The sequence below is a fragment of the Typopeltis vanoorti genome, chromosome 2 (assembly GCF_054136105.1).
Source record: "Typopeltis vanoorti isolate ZY-2024b chromosome 2, IOZ_Tvanoo_1.0, whole genome shotgun sequence".
Taxonomy (NCBI): Eukaryota; Metazoa; Arthropoda; class Arachnida; order Uropygi; family Thelyphonidae; genus Typopeltis; species Typopeltis vanoorti.
Genome location: NC_143550.1, coordinates 79490881 through 79511886, shown reverse-complemented (window position 1 = coordinate 79511886; position 21006 = coordinate 79490881). Strand labels below are relative to the sequence as shown.

Sequence of the window (21006 nt, the reverse complement as noted above, 5' to 3'; positions counted from 1 at the left end):
CAAGAAATCAGGAATATATATATATATCAATACTTTAAGTAGAAAAATCCATTAAAAACTTGAAATATGGAATCGATGAATAGCTGGGGTAGAATGATTTTCAACCAGAAATGATAAAATCAAAAATGATAAGAAATATAGAAGTTACACAGTAGCTATATACTGCATAATTCAGAATGGCATGGTCAGAGGGTGGAATTCCAGATTACCTTTCTATATAAAGTTAAATGCGAGAAATTCCTCTGCAATTCTCACATTTAACTTTATATACTTCACTTAGTATTCCTGGTAAGATTTATGCAAGTATACTTGAGAAAAAGTTATGCAAAAAATGTGGAAGGGAAACTCAAAGAAGAACAAGCTAAGTTACAGCCAAATGGAGGTAGTCAGGATCAGATTCACTTTATGACATAAGAAATCATGGGAATGTAACAAAGATCTATATTTAAGTTTTTGTAGATCTGATGACAAGAGAAAAGTTGTTCAAAATGCTGCAGTTACATGGTATAAATGGAACATTATATTGAGCAATGTGCATATATATTTGAGTTGAAATACAGCAACTTGAATTGAAGGATTGCACAGGAAGATGGGTTGACGTTAAATTGGATATGACACAAGGATGCATATTATCTTCAATGTTATTCATCATCTGTGTGGATCACATGATGAAGGAAAGTGGCATTGAAGTGGTGGACAGGATCCAGAGGCAAGTGAAAGATGAACAGACTGTGGAATGATCCCTATGAGGAGGGTTTGAGGATTGCAATGGTTGGTTGATAGGCAAAAGGGGAGATGTGAGAAATACATTTAAGTTACTTAAAGGCTTTTATAGGACTGATGCAGGAAAAATGTTTTAACATTTAGCTAGAGGAGCAGAACATGAGGTCATCCCTGGAATTTAGGTAAGAGTGTTGTTAGCAAGGACATGAGGACTAGATTTTTCACTTGGAGAGTGGTCAATGAATGGAATGGTCAATGGGTTGCCTGAGTGAGTTGAAGAGTGTCTGTTAATGGTTTCAAGGACAGATATGATAGATATTGTGTTGATAGTAAGGTCTACCGCAATGAGTCTTAGGACTCCATGGAGGTATCCCAAAATAATAATAATAATAATAATTATTATTATTATTATATTCATATATATACTCAATAAGATACTCAGTAAGCTTTCATATTCCCCAAGTTTTCTTTTCATAAGAACTTTTGCTTTAATTATTCTTTGAATCGAACATATTTATCAAAAATGCATCATATTTAAGCACTATTTATCTTATGTCGATTTTCCACTTACACAGAAACCTTCAGAACAAATTAACAACGTAAGTCGAGTTTGAAAACTTAGATAGCATCAATTCATAAGCATATAGCACACAGTGAACTTAGTAACGAAAAGCATTTCTGTTCTTGCAGATGTTCACAGAGAATTAAGTTTCTGTGAACATCTGCAAGAAACACACTATATAACTAGACCACAATACATGCTCATTTGGGAAGTCTGCAGTTATGGGTACCCAAATGAAATGACTATTTCCCCATTCCCCTAAAAACATATCTCCATAAATCTGATTCCTATTTATTATGTTGAGCCCATACACAAGGTTGGTAGATCAACCTATAGTACATTAGTACCATGTATGGGTTAAAGAGTGGAATTAGACTTACATAGATAAGGTTCTGCTTAAAATAATTCATGGAATCAACCTCTGAAGTCTTGCATTTCTCTGGGACACCACACTCTATCTTTTATTAATGGCTCAAAAGTTCAATTAGGTTGTCTCTAAAATGTCACAAAAGCATAATAATTTACAAATCAATACACAAAGTTTCTATAGAGCAAGATAAATCGATAAATTAGAGATAATTTATAGATAACTCCAAGATAAATTAGACTTCCTCCTGGTTGATTCAGTGGTTAGTGTATTTGCTCTCCAGTCAAGAGGCTATGAGTTCGTATATTTCACCAGGGGCATGGATGTTTGTGATTAACCTATTAACTCTTTGTGAAAAGGGCGTCTGCGATCCTACAACTTCTTGCAGCAAAAGGCTTCACTCCAAAAACCCGGTGAGGCACAGGAATATCCATACGACGTTGTGATGATGATGATGATGTCACATGGGAATAACTTTCTTTTTTTTTTTTTTAAATGGGTTCCCACCCAGAAAAGATTATTACAAACCTATAGTACATCTGTACTATAGGTTTGTAATATGGGTGGAATGCAAGGATTTTTTTTTCCATTTTTTATCAATTTTATATTTTTTTTTCCCAGAAGCCCTGCTCTAGGGATGAAACTTGGAAACTTTTCAAGCCACTTCAGGCCTCCAATAAATGGGACAGTAGTCTCGCACCAGGCAATGAAATTCATCTTCCACCTAAAGACAAATCACAAACATCCAATCCATGTCCACGGTGGGATTTGAACCCTAAAGCTGTTGGTTGGAAAGCAGGTAAGCTAACCACTTGGACAAACAAGCCATCAACTATGAGGGTGGTCTGAAAAGTTCTCGGCCTAACAATGAAAAAAAAAAAGGATTTATAATCTCAAAATTATTTTTCAAAATAATCTTCCTTAAGACTAATGCATTTATTCCAGCAATGCTCCAGCACCATTATTCCATTCCTGTAGTGGTTCTCAGTAGGATCTGCAAAATACCCCCCTCTACAGCTGCAATCACCTCTTGACCGCTGACCAGCGAGGAAGAATTTTAGTTTTGGGAAGAGATAGAAGTTAGAGGGAGCCAAATCTTGGGAATAGGGTGGATGTTCCAACAATTCATAGTGCAGATCCCTTAATTTTTCCATTGCCAAAATACCTTTGTGGGCAGGTATATTGTCCTGATGAAAGATGATTTTTTTTTGTTCTGCAAACTGGCTTCTTTTTCACGAATTTTTTCGTCTAATCGGGTTAAAAGATCGGAATAATTATGTTTATTAATAATTAACTGGTAATTAATTTACGGAATTCACAACGCATATGAAGTATATTAATTAAAGATACTTTAATGAATCACTTCTATATTTCGGCAATGTCACATTGCCATCTTCGGGAACATAAAGATATGGTATGTGCACTAAGGAACTAACAAAGCAAATGAGGAAGAAAGTAATAAACTAATTCTGTTCCTAAAGTCCTAATGGTGCCCTCTTGCGGGCTAATTTGGTAGTCTTGGCCGTTGGGCTGAAGTTCTCATAATGAAAGTCTCCCAAAGACTACCAAATTAGCCCGCAAGAGGGCACCATTAGGACTTTAGGAACAGAATTAGTTTATTACTTTCTTCCTCATTTGCTTTGTTAGTTCCTTAGTGCACATACCATATATTTATGTTCCCGAAGATGGCAATGTGACATTGCCGAAATATAGAAGTGATTCATTAAAGTATCTTTAATTAATATACTTCATATGCATTGTGAATTCCGTAAATTAATTACCAGTTATGTCTAACCAACGTATAAGTCTTACTACTAGAATTATTAATAATTAATAAACAATTAATAATGTTTATTAATTATCTTTTCAAGATAAATAATAAACAAAATGCCTTTAGCATCCCAAAACACTGATGACATGACCTTTCCATCTGATGGAACCAACTTTGTCTTCTTCAGCGCTGAATAACTGACTTCTGTCCACTGTTTTGACTGCTGTTTGGATTCTGGTGTGTAATGGTGAATCCAAGTCTAATCCATAGTAATAAATCAATGCACAAAATCAGTTTTATTCTTGTTAGAATGCTCCAAGCACCTGTTCAGAGATTTTCATTCGAGTGCGTTTTTGATCTGCTGTGAGCAAGCGCAGCACCCATCTTGCGCAAAGCTTCTTCATTTGCAATTCTTCATGCAAAATATATCCTACATGTTCTTTTGAAATACCTATGGTCTCAGGAATTTCACGCACTTTGACTCGCCGGTCATCCAATACCATATCGTGCACTTGATCAATGATTACTGGTGCTGTTACATTTTTTGGACATCCTTCATGTGGATCATCTTCAAGGCTGGTACGGCCACGTTTAAACTCAGCAGCATTTCTTAATTGTCGAAAACAAAGGATAAGAGTGCCCATAAACTTTTATGAACTTCGAATGAATTTGTTTTGGCATTAAACCTTCTTTTACAAAAGAATTGTATAACTGCATGATACTCAATTTTATCCATTTCAAGGGATACAGACAAAACTTTTGTTTCAGACAACTGTATAAAACAAACTACTGGATAGAATGGCTTGCAATTTCACATGGATGCTTATGACAGATGTACCAACTTAGAAAAAAAAAAATCTTGCTAATAGTGTTGCTATCTATGGTCGAGGCCGAGAACTTTTCAGAGCACCCTCGTAAGTATTTTCTCTATCTTTCCCAGATGTTTGTGGTCCCTTTCAATGTGAAACTCAGTATTTTATTTATTTTATTATTTTTTTTATACTGATCACATACACAAGAGATCAAGGGACCTACTGGCACATCATTAGTGCCATATGTGAAGGGCAGATGATGATGACCGAGAAGGTTTTTAAGAGTAGCAGGTTGTAGTTGTTTGAGAATGCTTCTTGAGAAAGGCTATTCCAGAGGGCAGAGGTGGATGGAATAAAAGAGGATGCATTTGCAGTTGGACAGTAAATGGGTGCTGGGTAGCTGCAGCTCTTGTATTAAGAGCTGATGGTTGCAAATTCACTGGAGCAGTGATCATGGAAGTACCTGCAGAATAGACATAGTGCAGAAACAATGCACATGTGAGATAAAGGTTGAAGTGAGTCTGTAAGAGAGGGATCATTTATGAGCCTAATAGCATGCCTCTGGATGGCATCAAGGATTTTAAGGGAAGTTTTAGGTGCACCACCCCAAACATGTGAGCAGTATTCTAAACATAGATGGATTTTGATATTTTCATATAGCAAAGAGTTGATTGGGTGTAAAATAGGCTCTTGAACAAAAGAGAATGCCAAGTTTCTTGGATGCTGATGAGGTTAATTATATTGATGTGATGTGTGCCAGGAAAGGCTGGAGGTAAATGTTAGTCCAAGCAAAGACATCTGATCTTGTCTGGTGATTTGCCGAAATATAGAAATATATTAAAATTTATTTTAATGTATAGCCTAGTACGTTGTAATTTCCTTAAATAATATAGTGAAAATGCACAACCAACGTCTAAGCCTTTCCACAAGAATTATGATTATCCACAGAGATGTTACCACACATAAAGCATGCCATTACGGTAAATTGAAGTTATCAAGACAACTGAATCGTCTCGCCTTCCTGAAGCGCTGCCGGGATAACCAGGTAATCCCTAACTGTGTGAAATTCAAGCATCATTTCTCTTCGCAAAAGGCACTTCGTATTTACAACCGTGCCAGCCAAGCCTTACTCAGAGAACAAATTGCCGCCACTCACCGTTTCCTGAGTGAAGCTAACTCAGCTATACAGGCACTAGAAGATGACATTTCAAGCACCTTAAGCCACGAAATTTGGTCTATTTTATACGACATCTCGTGCACTGCAGCGGAGAAAGAATTTAAAAAAGTACGAGATCGACACATCAAAAAGTTTGAAAAATTAAAAAAGGACACGATCTTGAAACCGCAACTTTCTACCGAAACGGTAGTTAACTTGTCGTCACTTAGTGTGAAACTTGAAGCACTCGACGTCCTCGCATGTGGCCACAACTTCGCCATTGCACCCAGAAGAATACCTGCTGAGGATATCATGATAGGGATTGAATGCGGGATTCGACACCTTCCAAGCCACTTCGCCAATGATGGATGTAGCTTGTGTTCTGAACAAAGCTAAACCACCTAAAACCAACATGCCCAGTAAAGAAATTAAAGCGCTACTAGAATTAAAGAAAAACAAGAAAATAATAATCACCAAAGCTTACAAAGGGTAAGCTTTGGTGATTATTATTAAAAGATTACACAGGTAAGCTGAAATCTTTATTGTTAGATCGGGCCACTTACTTCCCTATCCCAATCCCACCAACTCACAAATTAGAAAACTCCACAGGCTCCTTAAGAAGGTCACTTCTTGGCCTGTGGAAATCACCAACAAACTAAAACCATATAACTCCATACCCCCCCCGTATTTATGGACTCCCAAAAATTCACAAGGAAAATGTGCCATTACGTCCCATAGTGGATGGCATTGATTCTCCCACATACAAACTAGCTAAACATTTGACCAAAGCTCTCTCACACTATACTGGCAACACACCTTCATACATAAAAAACTCAGCCCACTTCAAAGCCAGCATAGAAAACCTTACACTCAAACACACTGACATAATGGTCAGTGTGTTTGATGTCTCCTCCTTATTTACTAATGTCCCACTCAAAGAATCCTTAGAGCTAATCCAAGCTAAATTTCCTCCCGATATCGCAGCCCTATTTCAGTTCACAATGAACTCAGGCTATTTTGTTTGGCAAGGAAAATTCTACAAACAAATAGAGGGGACAGCCATGGGTTCTCCACTCTCCCCACCCTTGGCCAACTTTTATACGGAGACTTTTGAAGAGAAAGCCTTAACCTCTGTCCCACAAAAACCAACCATCGGGCTTCGCTATGTAGATGATGTATTCGCTATTTGGCCACATGGCTCTGATGCACTCCTCTCCTTAACACACTTAAACAACCTACACCCCAAAATCAAATTCATCCTGGAAGAGGAAAAAAACAACTGCATTCCTTTCTTAGACACACTAGTCACCCGCCAGCCTGATGGAACCTTGGTTTTCTCAGTATATAGAAAACCCACCCGTACAGGCAGATACAGTCACCAACAATTCCCCCCCCCCCCCCCCCTCACAACAATATGGAGTCATTAAGACACTACACAACAGGGCTAAACTTATCTGTTCAAATGACAATGCCCTAACCACAGAACTAAACCACATTCTCAACACTTTCTCAGCCAATGGCTACCCCCCCCCCTGCAAAAAAAATCCAGAAAATATTGAAACCAGTAAACCACAATCCCCCCCCCCATCACAACAAGGATTACTCTAAATCCATCACCATACCCTATATCCGCCGAGGCACCTCAGAAAAAATCACAAAAATCCTAAAAAAACATAACTTCTTGTTACAAACCATATAAAAAATTGCATCCCTTATCTGCTCAACTAAAGACCAGCCTACCCCCCTAGACCTACCTGGTGTATACCAGGTCCCTTGCAGCTGAAAACTGTCCTACTTTGGCCAAACAGGTAGGACAGCAAATATCAGAATTTCAGAACACAAGGACTACATCTGGTTTCACCAATACAGCCACTCTGGTCTTGCTGGCCATGCACTGGATACCTGCCATAGAATACGGTGGAAGAAAGCCATATATATACAGATATGAAAGGCTTTTCATAGAATCAGCTTCAGCCCTAAGAAACGAGCCAAACCTCAACAAATTTGGCTGCATGAGACTTCCTCAAATTTGGGAAACCTACATCAGAAGACCTTCAGCCCAATCGCCCAAGAATACCAACATTGCCCGCTAGAGGGCACCATCAGGACTTTAGGAGAAATAATAGCTTCATACTTCTTCCTCACTTATTGTTTTGTTGTGCCTGCGTGCACATGTCTTGTACTTAAGTTCTTGAAAATGGCAACGTGACATTGCCGAAATATAGAAATATATTAAAATTTATTTTAATGTATATCCTAGTATGTTGTAATTTCCTTAAATAATATAGTGAAAATGCACAACCAACATCTAAGCCTTTCCACAAGAAGTAGATGAGCTGGGTTCTCTTTTGTGCAAGAAAAGCAAAATTCTTTTTGGTAATGGACATACCAAGGTTGTCCTCATTCCAAGGGAGGGTAGATATGTAGATCAATGTTTAAGGCACTAATTGTAGATGATTTTGTAGTCTGGGATGTCAAGGTACCCCATGGTATGTCAAATGAGTAAGATGAGTGGAGAGTACTATAGTCTGAAAAGCTGCAGATGGGATTAGTGTTTATTTTGAGTAGGTCATTTATGTACAGGGGAAAGACTAAGTGATAAAACATAGCACTGAGTAACTCCAGCACTGGTGGTGAAGCTCAAAGAGAGAGAGAACCATCCCAAGACTCGCAGAGAACAACCAAAAAGAAAGTCGGGTACCCAATTACAGAGGGTGGCAGGGAGACAAAGGATGGCGAGTTGTTCAGCAGGTCTCGAAGTTGCACATGCTTGAAAGATTTGGAAATGTCAAGGACAAGAGTGCAAGTTTCTGCAAAGCTTTCATTGGCATGTCCAGTGATAGGTGATGTCATTTGTACTGGTGATCGCTGATTAATTTGTGAGCCTCCAACTACTGGAGGAGTTGTCTATTGATAACCTTCATTTTTTTGGACAGGGCAGATGTGATAGCAATTGGTTGATATTTTCAATACAATGGACTAACCTATTTAGGATGAAAGACAGCACAAAAATAACCATAATACAAACAAGACAGAAATAGATTTGTCTGCATCAGTTAGAGATGAAAATAAAGTAACTGAAATAAATCATGTTTCAAATCACAAAAGACTGTTCTGGCAGTAACACAAAACATCCCTTTTAGTTGCAAGAGAGCCAATGTATTACTTTTGAATTAAAGTAAGAAGATTGCTTGAAAATTGCTATAGACAGACATCTGGCATTAACTATGATTTTCTTTGTTTCACAAGTCATTTATATTTGTTTCTTCATTGATGTTGGTTTTAAATATTTAGTTTTAGTAAATAATTACAATATGAGTTTTAGAGAGTTGTGGGATCAGAAAATTTTGATATTAAGGTAATATAAATGTGAAAAGATAAAAACAATAGAAATAAATGAATAAAACGACTGAAGTGACATACTTTAGTGGGTGTGGTAGGTATGAAGTAAGTCCTGCCAGTGCTCTTCTAGACGTGAAATGCTACAATGAAAGCATTTAAAGAAAAAGGATTATTCATAACAGAATAGCAAACAAAACAGAGTTTAACACAAAATTAAAAACCCTGAATATCATTCTAAAACATACATAATTAAGCCATACAATGCTGTGGCCATTTTTATTCAGCACCAATTAAAGATAAAGTAATAAGTTATACTGATAACAATAATAATTATAATATTAACATAGTCAGCACTGATCCAGTCTCAGGCAAACTTTGCAATGATTCTGATGTCTCATTAACAGAATCATGATAAATATCAGTTTAAAAACACTTCTAAATTGGTCACTATGTAACACGTGAAAGCCTGATGACCATTCACCTAGATTAATAGCAATGTTGTTTCAAATTGAGTTTATTAGGCATGTATTCACAAGAATATTTTTTTTATTATTATTGCAAAAACTTTGACCAGAAACTAATTGGCCATCATCAGTGCAGCAACATAATCACAAGGTGAAGCTAGAACAAAGAACATTAATCTTATTTACAGAGCTGAGCCACGTGTTCTAGCTTCACCTTGTAATTATGCTGAGGCACTGATGATGACCAGTAGAGGTTTCTGGTTGAGATATTTGCAATAGTAAAATAATATTTATTCTTGTGAATATGTATGTCTAATAAACTTTATTATGTCACAAGTGCCATTAAAGACTCATCTTGATTCAAATTAAATTCAAGATGTTTCGCTACTAATAAAAACTAGCATATATTTCAGGGTAAAAATAAAAAATAAGCAAATGCAATAAAAATTAAAGTAGAAATGCAGAACAGGAGCTGTCAATAATGATGGAATACAAAGATTTTGGAGTCTTATGTCATATCTCTCAGCTAGCTTTGCTCTCTCTCTCTCTCAAAAGTATTGTTTGCAAGCAGGATTTCTTCTGAAAATTCCCAGGAAAAATTCACAATTTTAAAATTTCCAACTACTGGAAATAGTAGAAATATTTCCTGAGTAATTCAAGATATTTTATAATCCTTTCTAATCTGAAATACGGTTTTTTCGCTGGGTAAATAATAAAATAATTGGGTATTCCCCAAGTTCATAAGAATCCCAGTCCCTTCAAGTGTGCTATACATATGTAGAGTGATTAGTAAAATAATTATAAATATTATTAATAATTATTTTTTACGAGAAGATGTGCCTTGGATAATGTTGTATGCAGATGACATAGTGCTGTGTGCATAATCAAGAGAAGCAGCAGATAAACTGGAAAGATGAAGGAAAGTACTCGAAGAGAGGTATGAGACTAAGCAGAAGTAAGACAGAGTATGTGTGTTGCAAAGGGATGGCAGCCAGGAGACAGATCTGGAGCTGGAAGGAAATGTCACCAGGAAGGTTAGACACCGTAGATGCTTAGGTTCATAGTGAAAGAGAATGGAGAGGCTGAAAAGGAAGTGGGATGCAAGATACAAGCTGGATGGAGGAACTGGGGCAAGATGGCTGGAGTGTTATGTGATGAGAGAATGCTGATCAATCTACAAGGCAAAATCTACAGGACAGTAGTGAGACAAGGGGATAAATGTTTGTTGATGATGAAAAACATTGGGAGGACAAGGATAAAATTGGTGTAGATATCCTGCAGAATGATTTAAATAAATTGGCATTGTTGTCAAAGGAAAATGGTTGTCAATTTAATGTTGCAAAATAGAAGTTATGCACTTCAAGATGAAAAGATTACATACTGCATATCACATTGATGGTACAGGATTGCAGTGATTGATGAGGCTAGGGATTTGGGGATGATGGTAGACAGAGTTAAAGTTCAGAAAACATATTGCAAAACCTGAAAAAATAGCTCCAAGGATTACTTGGGCATTGAAGAACACATTGACATATAAAGATTGGGGGAAGGATATTATCTCTCTTTATATGATTGAGTTGCCTGCATCTTTTGCAGGTAACTTTTGCTTAGATTTGGTCACCTTTTCTTTGGGATCAGGCAGTGGTGAAGAAAATTCAGAGATGAGTGACTAAGGTGGTGACAGGTGTGTGGAATGCTCCCACAAGTGTGTGTATGGAGAAATTGAAGGTGTATGGGTTGAAGGGTTTCATTAATAAGCAAAGAGAAGGATGCTTATAAGTTACTAATGGGATTCTATTAAGACTGACACAAAAGTAATTTTCATGACGAGCAGGGAGAGAATAAGGAGTCACCCCCCCCCCGGAAATTGTATAGTGTGGGGAGAGTGGTGAATGAGTGAAATGGATTGCTAGAGGTAGTTGTGAGTACCCTCAACAGTGAATGAGTTTCAGGAGAGGCATGACAGACATTGTGTAAATAATGGTTAGTGTGTCTCCTACAATGATTTTGACTCCATGGAGATATCCATATAATGATAATAGTTTCATGAGTACATTGTTATTTATAAAATCCTGCATGCTGTAATTGCTGTAATGCATTTATCTATCTTATAAGAGTTGCAGCTATTGGCTAAAAATGCCAAGTTCAATTGATTGGTTGATTTATTGGTACAAGGACAGCAAAGGTCAAACTGCACCATAGCAAAGGTTATAGCAAAGGTATTAGTAAATAGAGATAAATTAGTAAATAATATATGCAGGTGCAAAAATTAAGTTAAACAATGCAGTATTTACATAAATAAAATGTATAATCAAATTGTTCGTACAGATTAATTCTTTGCAAAAAGTTAATTAAACACATCATGCAATTTGAGTCTGATAATGTCTACCTGACTCAGATAGGTAAAAATTTCACTTCTCTCGTGTGAAGTGCTGGCACTCCACCGGAATATGACAAATGGTAAGATGCTTGTTGCATTTTTCACACATAGGTGGGTCATCAGCCCTCAGTAAATAAGAATATGAGAGATGACTGCGACATATTTAAAGCCTAGCAAGAAAAACTTCCTCTCTTTTGTTTCTGCATTGACTGGATTGCCAATGCATAATTTGGCATGATATCATGTAATTTGTCAGTTAATTCTTGCCATGATGGCTGTCACTGGGCAATTAACTTTGACCTTATAAACTGTCTGTAGTCTGTGTATGGTACTGTCAAACAGTACATGGAAAAAGTATGAGCTGATCTAGTGGCTGCATCTGCAGTTTCATTGCCCTTAATTTCATGTAACTGGGAATCCAGCACAACCGAACATCAAAATTAAGGATTTTCATTTTGTAAAACAGGTGTAACACATCACAGAGTACTAGATGTAGATTACACATAGGAAAGGACATAGCCTGTAAAGAACCCAATGCATCTGTATAAATTACACATTTTTGGTAGTAGTTTTCTTTTATATGCACAAGTACTAGCTGAATGGCATGCAACTCTGCTGTATAAATTACTGCAATCAGTTATGATCTGACTGGAGAAAGTAATCTGAGGAAGCACAGACAATAGAAGTGTCAGTTCTTGAACTATCAAGTATAGATGAGCTACAAATCACAGTGGGTTGCTCTGTGTTCATTAAACAATTGCAGGTAAGCAGATGATGAAGCATAAGATTTCTGCAGTTGCGAAAGTGAGAGGTTGAAGGATAGAGAGCAAATCTGCCATGCAGGAATGCTGTTGTACAGGCAATGTTGTCAACATTCATACTAACAGCTTGCATAGTCTCTTTAATATGCATACTAAAAGAACATAAGGTAATCTGATGTGTGTAATATTGAGCTTCTCAACACAGAAAAAGAGACTATTTTTAGGGCACAATTAAGAGACAACTGTTTCCACCTAAGTGATAGAGCCAGTTCATTTGCTTCAACAAAGATTGAGCAGGCAATGTGCAAAAGGCACCAGTAGCTATCCATATAACCTGATCTTGGATAAGATCAAACCACTGAAGCTTATTCTACCTTACAGAACCATTGACATCCATAATCCAGATGTGAATGTATAAGTGCACAATAAAGATGAAGCAATGGAGATCAATTCACAACTCATTTAATAGAGGATAGAGTGCAAAGGAGATTCAATGCTCTCTTGCACTTTTCTCTCAGTTGATGAATACGAGGAATAAGTTTTCTGTCAAAGATGAGTCCCAAGAACTTGGTTTCTGTTGCTACTAGAATCTGTCCCATTCTTACTGCAAGATCTGGGTGAAGAGCGCATTTTCGACAGAAGTGTACACACTTTTTTCTACTGAAAACCTGAACCTATTACTAAAAGCCAATAGAGACATGATCAATTGCTTGCTGAAGATGTCTTTCAATTAACCTCATGTTACGAGTGACAGTAAACTATGAAGTCATCAACATATAGAGCATTGCTTATAGTGAAAATTGTTCAGTGATTGAGTTAACTTTGATAGCAATTGTTTTGACCAGTGCGTTCTCATTAAATGGAACCATTTTGGGAGTTGTTTCTGGAGTTGGACCGTAGATCATGTAATTGATGCACTCAACACAGAAGCACTCACAATCATAAAGTTCAGGTATGGTGGAATAGATGTGTTTGAGATGCTGCTGATATTTGCTTTACTGCCACCTTCTCAGCATAAGAGGATCCTGATATAGATTGCATCCTGATATATATTTTGCTCTATTTTGATTTTTTGTATTTCTTTTTCATCTTTTCACTTCTGACAAGCACTGGAGTAAGCTGGGTGATCCCACTAACAACTGACACATTTAGCTTTCTTTGCAGAGAAGATTTTTTATCATGCTTTTTACTACCACATCAGGCACAGGTAGTAGAGCCACGACAGGCAGTTTGGGTATGCTCATATTTCTTATATTTAAAGCATCTTAGTGGATTAGGGATGTAGAGTCTAACAGGACAGTTGAGATACCTTGCTTTTAAAGATGTCTGTCCAAGCTTAGGTGTATCAAAAGCAAGGATGACATTCCTGATCAGAATCAGGTGACCATCCCTACCTATCAGGATACACCTCACACCCATCACTCCTTGATCTTTACACTCTGAACATATCAACAGGAACATCAATGAGATCCTATTCTAATATCACTCCTCTATAAGAATTAAGTGTTTTATGAGATGTTACTGTTTACTGTGATTGGTATTCCACTGATGTTGCTCTCAGCAGTTTCTCAGCATATTGCTAGTATGATGTTTCCACAATATCACTAGAATGATATCACCTCAACAGTTCTGAGAGATCCTGCCAGCCCTTCTAAACCCTTTTGAATGAAAAAGGGTGACATCATCCCTCTTGGCTTTTCACCTGTTGTGTGGATGATCAAAAACACTGGTACATTTGTATTGGTATCATATATCTTTTCTTCTGTTACCAAATGCTGTATCTACAGCATTTGGTAACAGAACTTTTGGGGCATCTGAGGATGAAGAATTCATGATAAAAAGTTTTTGATTCTGCACCAGAATTCCCCACCCACCATGGATGCCCACTCTCTGGCAAGCAATAACTGCATTCATTACTGGAATGCCAGGGCTACCCTGGATGCTAGCCCAACACCACAGAAAGCCTTAGGTCCTAACCCCAAACTATGGGATGAGAGACTTACTACAACAATGTTGATCCTTTCAGGCAAGCCCACTGGCTGACTGATTCTGGCGAACAATCCTGGACCTCCTATCTTATTGAAGCAGAGGCTAAAGTAGTGAAAGACTACCAGGATTCTCCTTTCTGGATGTCCAGGGGCACACCACATAGCAAAGCAAACGTTGCAAGGCACTGGATCCTAGTGATGGTGATCTGGAAGAAAGGAAAGTAAAAAAGACTCAGAAGTAGAGTGAAGAATATGGGAAGAAAAGCAAAGAAAAAGAGTAAGAAAAGGGCCAGTACTATTACTGAGAATCCCTCTGACCTGAAAAGGTGCCACATAGGGAGGAGTTCAGTAGAAAGAGATGTATCAGTAGTACATATAAACCATGGTGGTATGTTTTTGAGGATGCAATATTGTTGGGATGGTGATGATGCTATTAATTATGCAAATACCTTCCAGTGTGTGAGTTTCCCAATAAACAGAAAAGGATAACAAACCATGTGGTAGGTCTGTACCTAGCATGTCTAGGAAAGAGGGGTAGCTCTTAACAGTAGTTTCTTTCCATAGCGATTTTTCATTTTAGCAGTTTAAGTGCACTGAAAATGTATCTAATGTGTCTAAGCTATGAGGTCAAACTCTGAACTTATGTGTAGCCATGTTGAATGCATGATTTTCTAAAAATTCCATATAGAAATTGGGGGGGGGGGGACAGTGAACAATGAAATAATATCAAAGCTGTATTCTGAATCACTCAGGTTAAGATTTTTATTACAGTTTTAAATACAAGGTGTGGCTATTAAATAACGAGACGGTGTGCTGTGAATCGTGTACTCGTAGCAGTGGGATGCGCTTGCTCTATGAATGACGTTGAAGGTTCTAGAAGCAGTCGAGGTAAGCATTGTTCGCTGTCGCTCGCAGTCAGTTATAAAAGAAATACATGTGAAGTCGTTCTGCTGGAATTAAAATTTGCACTGACATCATGGAACGGCTGACAGTGGAGCTGGACTTGCAGGAGAATACCATCACATGTGATGAGATGTGGTTTTTCCAGTATGATTCAGAAACAAAGAGACAATCAGTGCACTGAAAAACTCCCACATCACTGAGAATGAGCAAGTCAAAACTGATGTGATGGCAATGTTGATCTTTTTTTTTTTTTTTTAATATATCAATGGTATGGTAATGGTTGAATGGGTACCAGAGGGTCAGACAGTTAACCAACATTATTACCATGAGATTCTGGCCAAGCTGAGAAAACGAGTGAGGAAGAAGAGACCTGATCTGTGGAAGAATAACACTTGGATTCTCCATCAGGATAATGCTCCAGCCCACAGTGCACTGTCTGTAAAGCAGTATCTGGCTGATAAGAAGATCCCAGTGTTGGACCATCCACCTTGCTCACCAGACTTAGCTCCATGCGACTGTTACCTTTTTCCAAAGTTGAAATCTGCATTGAAAGGCATCCATTTTCAGACAGTGGATGAGGTAAAGGAGAAAACGACAGCGCTACTGAAGCAGATAACACCTGATGACTTGCAGCACTGCTTCCAACAATGGATAATTCGTATGCAATGGTGTATAGATAGAGGAGGGGAGTATGTTGAAGGGGATAACAATTAAGTTGTGTGTGTGTTATGATCCATCGAGTCGTTTCTGACTCCTGGCGACTCCACGAACATACACTCTCCATTCCGATCTGTCCCTGACCATGTCTTTCAGAACCTCCAAGTGCAGTTCAGTTGCTTCTATAACTCCATTTACCCATCTAATTCTTGGTCTTCCTCTTCTCCTGCTTCCATCAACTTTAGTAAGCATTATCATCTTCTCTAGACTGGCATTTGCTTGCATAATATGTCCGAAGTATGACACTTTTTGCTTGATGATCATTGCTTCAAGGGAGCAATCTGGCTTTATTCTGTCTTTCACTGATTTATTGGTTTGCTTTGCAGTCCATGGTATTCTTAGTAAGCGTCTCCAAACCCATAATTCAAATGCATCTATCTTCCTTCTTTCACTCTTTCTCAGGGTCCAACTTTTACATCCATACAGCACCACAGGGAATACCATTGCTTTCACGATTCTGAATTTTGTTGCGAGGCTAATATCTTTAAAGATCTTGCTTAAATTTGTCATTGCATTTTTTCCGAGTAATAATCTTCTTCTTCTAACTTCAGTACAATAACCATCTTTATTAATTCGGGATCCTAGGAACACAAAATTGTTAACTGCTTCCATTTTCTCCCCATCTACTTCAAAATCATTAAGTTCACATGTTGCCATAACTTTTGCCTTTTTGAGGTTAAGTTTAAGACCATATTTAGCACTTTCTTCTTTCACTTTCATAATAAGTTCCTTCAAATCTTCTTTGCATTCTGCTAGCAAGGTGGTATCATCTGCATACCTCAAATTATTAATATTTTTTCTACCCAATTTTAATTCCAACTGAAGACACCTCCAGTCCTGCCATTCTTAAAATGTATTCGCTGTACAAGTTAAACAGTTACGGAAATAAAATACATCCCTGTCGCACCCCTTTACCTATTGTAAAATACTCAGTTTCTCCAAGGTCTGTTCGGACAGTAGCTTCTTGTTCATAATAAAGATTCTCAGAAGGATAATGAAATGCTCTGGGATTCCCATTGTTCTCAACACATTCCACAGTTTCACATGATCCAGAGTCAAAAGCCTTGCTATAGTCAAGGAAACAAAGGGAGACATTTCTTTTGATATTCCTGTGCTCTTTCTCTTATCCATCTCACATTGGCAATTTGATCTCGTTCCTCTGCCTTTTCGAAATCCTGCCCGTTCATCTGGCATTTCTCTCTTCATGAATGGTTCCAGTCTTTTTATGTTGTATCTGTTCTGTATGCTAATATTGTATTCAGCTGGTATGTTTCCAAGATCATATCTGATAGATATTTGTGATATTTTCAGTTTCCGTAGTTTCACATGTATCGTAGCCACTAATAACTCATGGTCTGTTCCACAGTCTGCACCTGGAAAAGTCCTGACAGACTGAATTGCACTTCTCCATCTTCTTTGTCCAAGTATATAGTCAATATGATTTCTGTGTTATCCATCAGGTGTTACCCATGTGTACAATATTCTTTTGTGCTGTTTAAAACAGGTGTTAGCAACAAACAAAGAATTCTCTGCACAAAACTCAACTAGTCTCTTCCCTGCACTGTTACGAATACCTAAACCAAAATGACCTGTTATTCCTTGTTTCTCAGTCTCTCCCACTTTTACATTCCAATCTCCAATAAGTAGCCATAAATCTCACTTTGGTGCTGCATCTATCACTTCTTGTAACTTGCCATAAAATTCTTCAATGTCTTCTTCTGATGCCTCTGTAGTAGGTGCATAAACCTGAATGATGGTCATATTCATTGGATGTCCACTCACTCTGAAAGAAATAATTCTGTCACTCACTGGATTATAACCCAATACATACCTAGCCATCTTTTTCCTGAGTAAGAAAGATACTCCATTTTTTTCGACTTCTCATGTCCTGAGTAATACACCATATAGTCCTCTGACTGAAAATGGCCCATTCTGGTCCATCTAAGTTCACTTATTCCCAATATATCCAGCTTCTTGCACTCCATTTCCATCTTTATTATTTCCAGTTTATCTTGGTTCATACTACTAGCATTCCAAGTTCCAATCCTGTGGTTTTTTGTGAAACAGGGAGCCTCCCTTTTCCAACCAGCAACATCCATGACCAAGCTTCCTTCCGGGTTTGACCTGGACACGTCATAAAAACTAGTTCACTTGTGGAAGCCCTCAGTTCTTCCCCAGTTGCATGCCTTCAGGCCCAGGGATCTTACTATCCAGCACCATTCTCATTATTTAATAGCCACACATTGTATATAGATTAAAGTTGGAAAAAAGGATAAGCTATTTTGGCAACTGAGCTGCCCTTTTGTAACAGCTAGGCTAAAAACATAAAATGAAATTAGGTTTTAATTAAACTAACACACAAAATCATAGCAAAACTGTTCTCATCTCTTCTGTTCAGGTACTTAGAAAAGATAGTTAAATTTAGTGCTCTGAAAATATAATCTCCATACCACTTTCTAACCGCATCCAACTAACATTATTCTAATGATCAGCTTCAGCCTCTTGCACATTGTGGAGTGCATCAAGTTCCTTGTGCCTGCTTTGAACAGACTGGTAGTTATGTTAACATTTGCTTTGAACATAAAAACTATATCTATGATCACCAATACAGCAAGGTAGGACTGGCATGCCATGTTCTAGGCATTTCTTCAAACAGAATTAAGTGGACAAACAGCTGTGCGGCACAGTAGTCATTATAGGCTGGAAGATTGTGCAGAATCAGCTATGAAACACTCTCACATCCTCAGCAAATATATCTGTATTAATAACAGATATGGAGACTCACTCTAAGACCACATTTAGCCTGACTTTTCTAAATTAACATCATTTATATCAGCTGCCGAGGGAACCTATTTAGTGCATTACAGTCATACCTTGGGTAACGTGATCTCTGGTAACAAAGCCCCAATATAACAAAGTCCACAATTTCAAGCCCCATTTTAGATAAAAATATTAAAATTTTAAGGTCAACGCCCAGCAATCATCTGACTGGCGAACGACGTGACTCGTCATGTACTCCCGAGCTGTGGGTGTGCCTGTTTTAACAGTTTTTGTACATCATCCACGTAATTTAGTCGTTGCTTACACGTCATAGGGTGGGTTTCAGTGTGGTGCATTGCAATAAATGATGTATGTTCTCTGATAGCATTATTGTAGATTTTGTAAATATTAATATTTAGTTAAAATGTCAGAATCAAGGAAAAGAAAAGGAATTTCTTTAGAAACTAAATTAAATATCGTACGTGTTGAAAGGGGTGAAAGAAAATCCGATGTGGCACATTCTTTAGGATTACCGCAGTCAACTTTAACAACCATACTTAGTCAATCAGAAAAAATAAAAAAATTTTCTGCTCAGAATTGTACAGATGTTACAGCAGCAAAATTAACTTGCTTAAGGAGTCCAATTTTAGAACAATTGCAGAAAATGTTAAGTTTGTGGATAGATGATATGTCACAACGTCATATGCCTTTAACTCAAATGGTGATTCAAGAAAAAGCATCATTTTTGTTTAATCACTTGAAATCTAAACAAACTGAAGAAATTGCAGAAAATTTTGCTGCTTCTCATGGTTGGTTTAAGAAATTTAAAAAACAGCCCAGAATTCATAGTGTAAAATTATCAGGAGAAGCTGCAAGTGCAGATATTGAAGCTGTGAATAAGTTTCCAGAGAAAAAAAAAAAAAAAAAAAACAGGAAATAAATGAACGTGAAAATATTTCACCAAATTTGGTGTTCAATGTTGACGAAAGCAGTTTGTTCTGGAAATGGCTACCATCAAAATGCTTCATTTCTATTGAAGAAAAAAAAAAATCAGCAGCTAGGTTTAAAGCAGCCAAAGACCGTTTAACATTACTCTTTGGATCAAATGCCTCTGGCGATTTTAAATTAAAACTGTTATTAGTTTACCATTCGAAAAATCCGAGGGCATTAAAAGGTAACATAAAAACGAATTTACCTGTAATATGGAAAGCTAATAGAAATGCGTGGATTACCAAGGAGTTATTTACTGATTGGTTTGTTAACCATTTTTGTCCAGAAGTGAAACGGTATTGTCAAATAAATAATTTTGAAGAAAAAGCTCTTTTGTTGTTGGACAATGCTCTGGGACATCCTACTGATCTTAACAGTACATTAGACACATGCATCTTTCTGCCAGCAAACACAACTTTCCTGATTCAACTGATAAATCAGGGAGTAATAGCAACATCTAAAGCTTATTATCTGCATGGTACATTAAGCAATTTAATTGAACTAGAAGATAAAGAGCAAATGTCAATTAAAACTTTTTGGAAAAACTACACAATTAAAGATGAAATTGAAAACATTAATAGCTCTTGGAAAGAAGTCACTCAGGAATACTTATATGGAGTTTGGCGCAAATTATGGTTAGAAGTTGTACTAGAAGAAGAAAATAACATTCAAGAGATTAGAAATGAAGTTATCCAGATGGCTCAATCAATAGGTTTTGAAAATGTCGAAGAGGATGTAGGAAATTTATTAAATGCAGAAGATGATGGTTTTTCAAGTAGAAGATTTAGAAAAACTTGCTAGCAACGTAGCCAAAGAAAATGAAGATGAAATTAAAGTTCCTAACGGAAAAATGTTAGCAACCAAAGATTTAAAATGATGCTTGAATGACATTTAAAACATTTAAAATTTTTTAAGTGAAAATGATCCTGATTTAGCAAGAAGTGTTATTGTTAAGCGATCAGTGTTAAATGCAATAAATCCATATAGGCAATTGTTAAATGAAAGAGAAAAAGCATAAACAATCAACTTTAGATTTGTATTTTAAAATGTTGTGATTTTATCTTTGTTAGGTATGTAATATTGACTTTATTTAATAAAACTTTTCTTTTTTGAAAAGAAAAAGCCTTTCATTTTCTTTATGTATGAACATATCCCTATTATGGCCATAGTTTTTTTACCTCTGAGAATGAAGTTTCGCTTAACAAAGTAATTTTGTGAAATGCATCTTTTCATTAATCAAGGTATGACTGTAGCTGCCTTTACAGTTACAGGTTTGAATTATTTCTACAACTATGAGTGCTGAACACTAA

General features: G+C 37.0%; 1 protein-coding gene across 10 annotated transcripts in view; it reads right to left on the bottom strand.

The window, feature by feature from the left end:
* PMCA (plasma membrane calcium-transporting ATPase 3) overlaps positions 1 to 21006 on the bottom strand; it is a 1392263-nt gene that overhangs the window by 1019527 nt on the left and 351730 nt on the right. For all 10 annotated transcript variants that reach the window (XM_090412026.1, XM_090412017.1, XM_090412079.1 and 7 more), the window contains one exon: positions 8815 to 8873. The gene's annotated coding sequence lies outside the window, so the exon portion shown is untranslated. The remainder of the gene's footprint in view (positions 1 to 8814; positions 8874 to 21006) is intronic.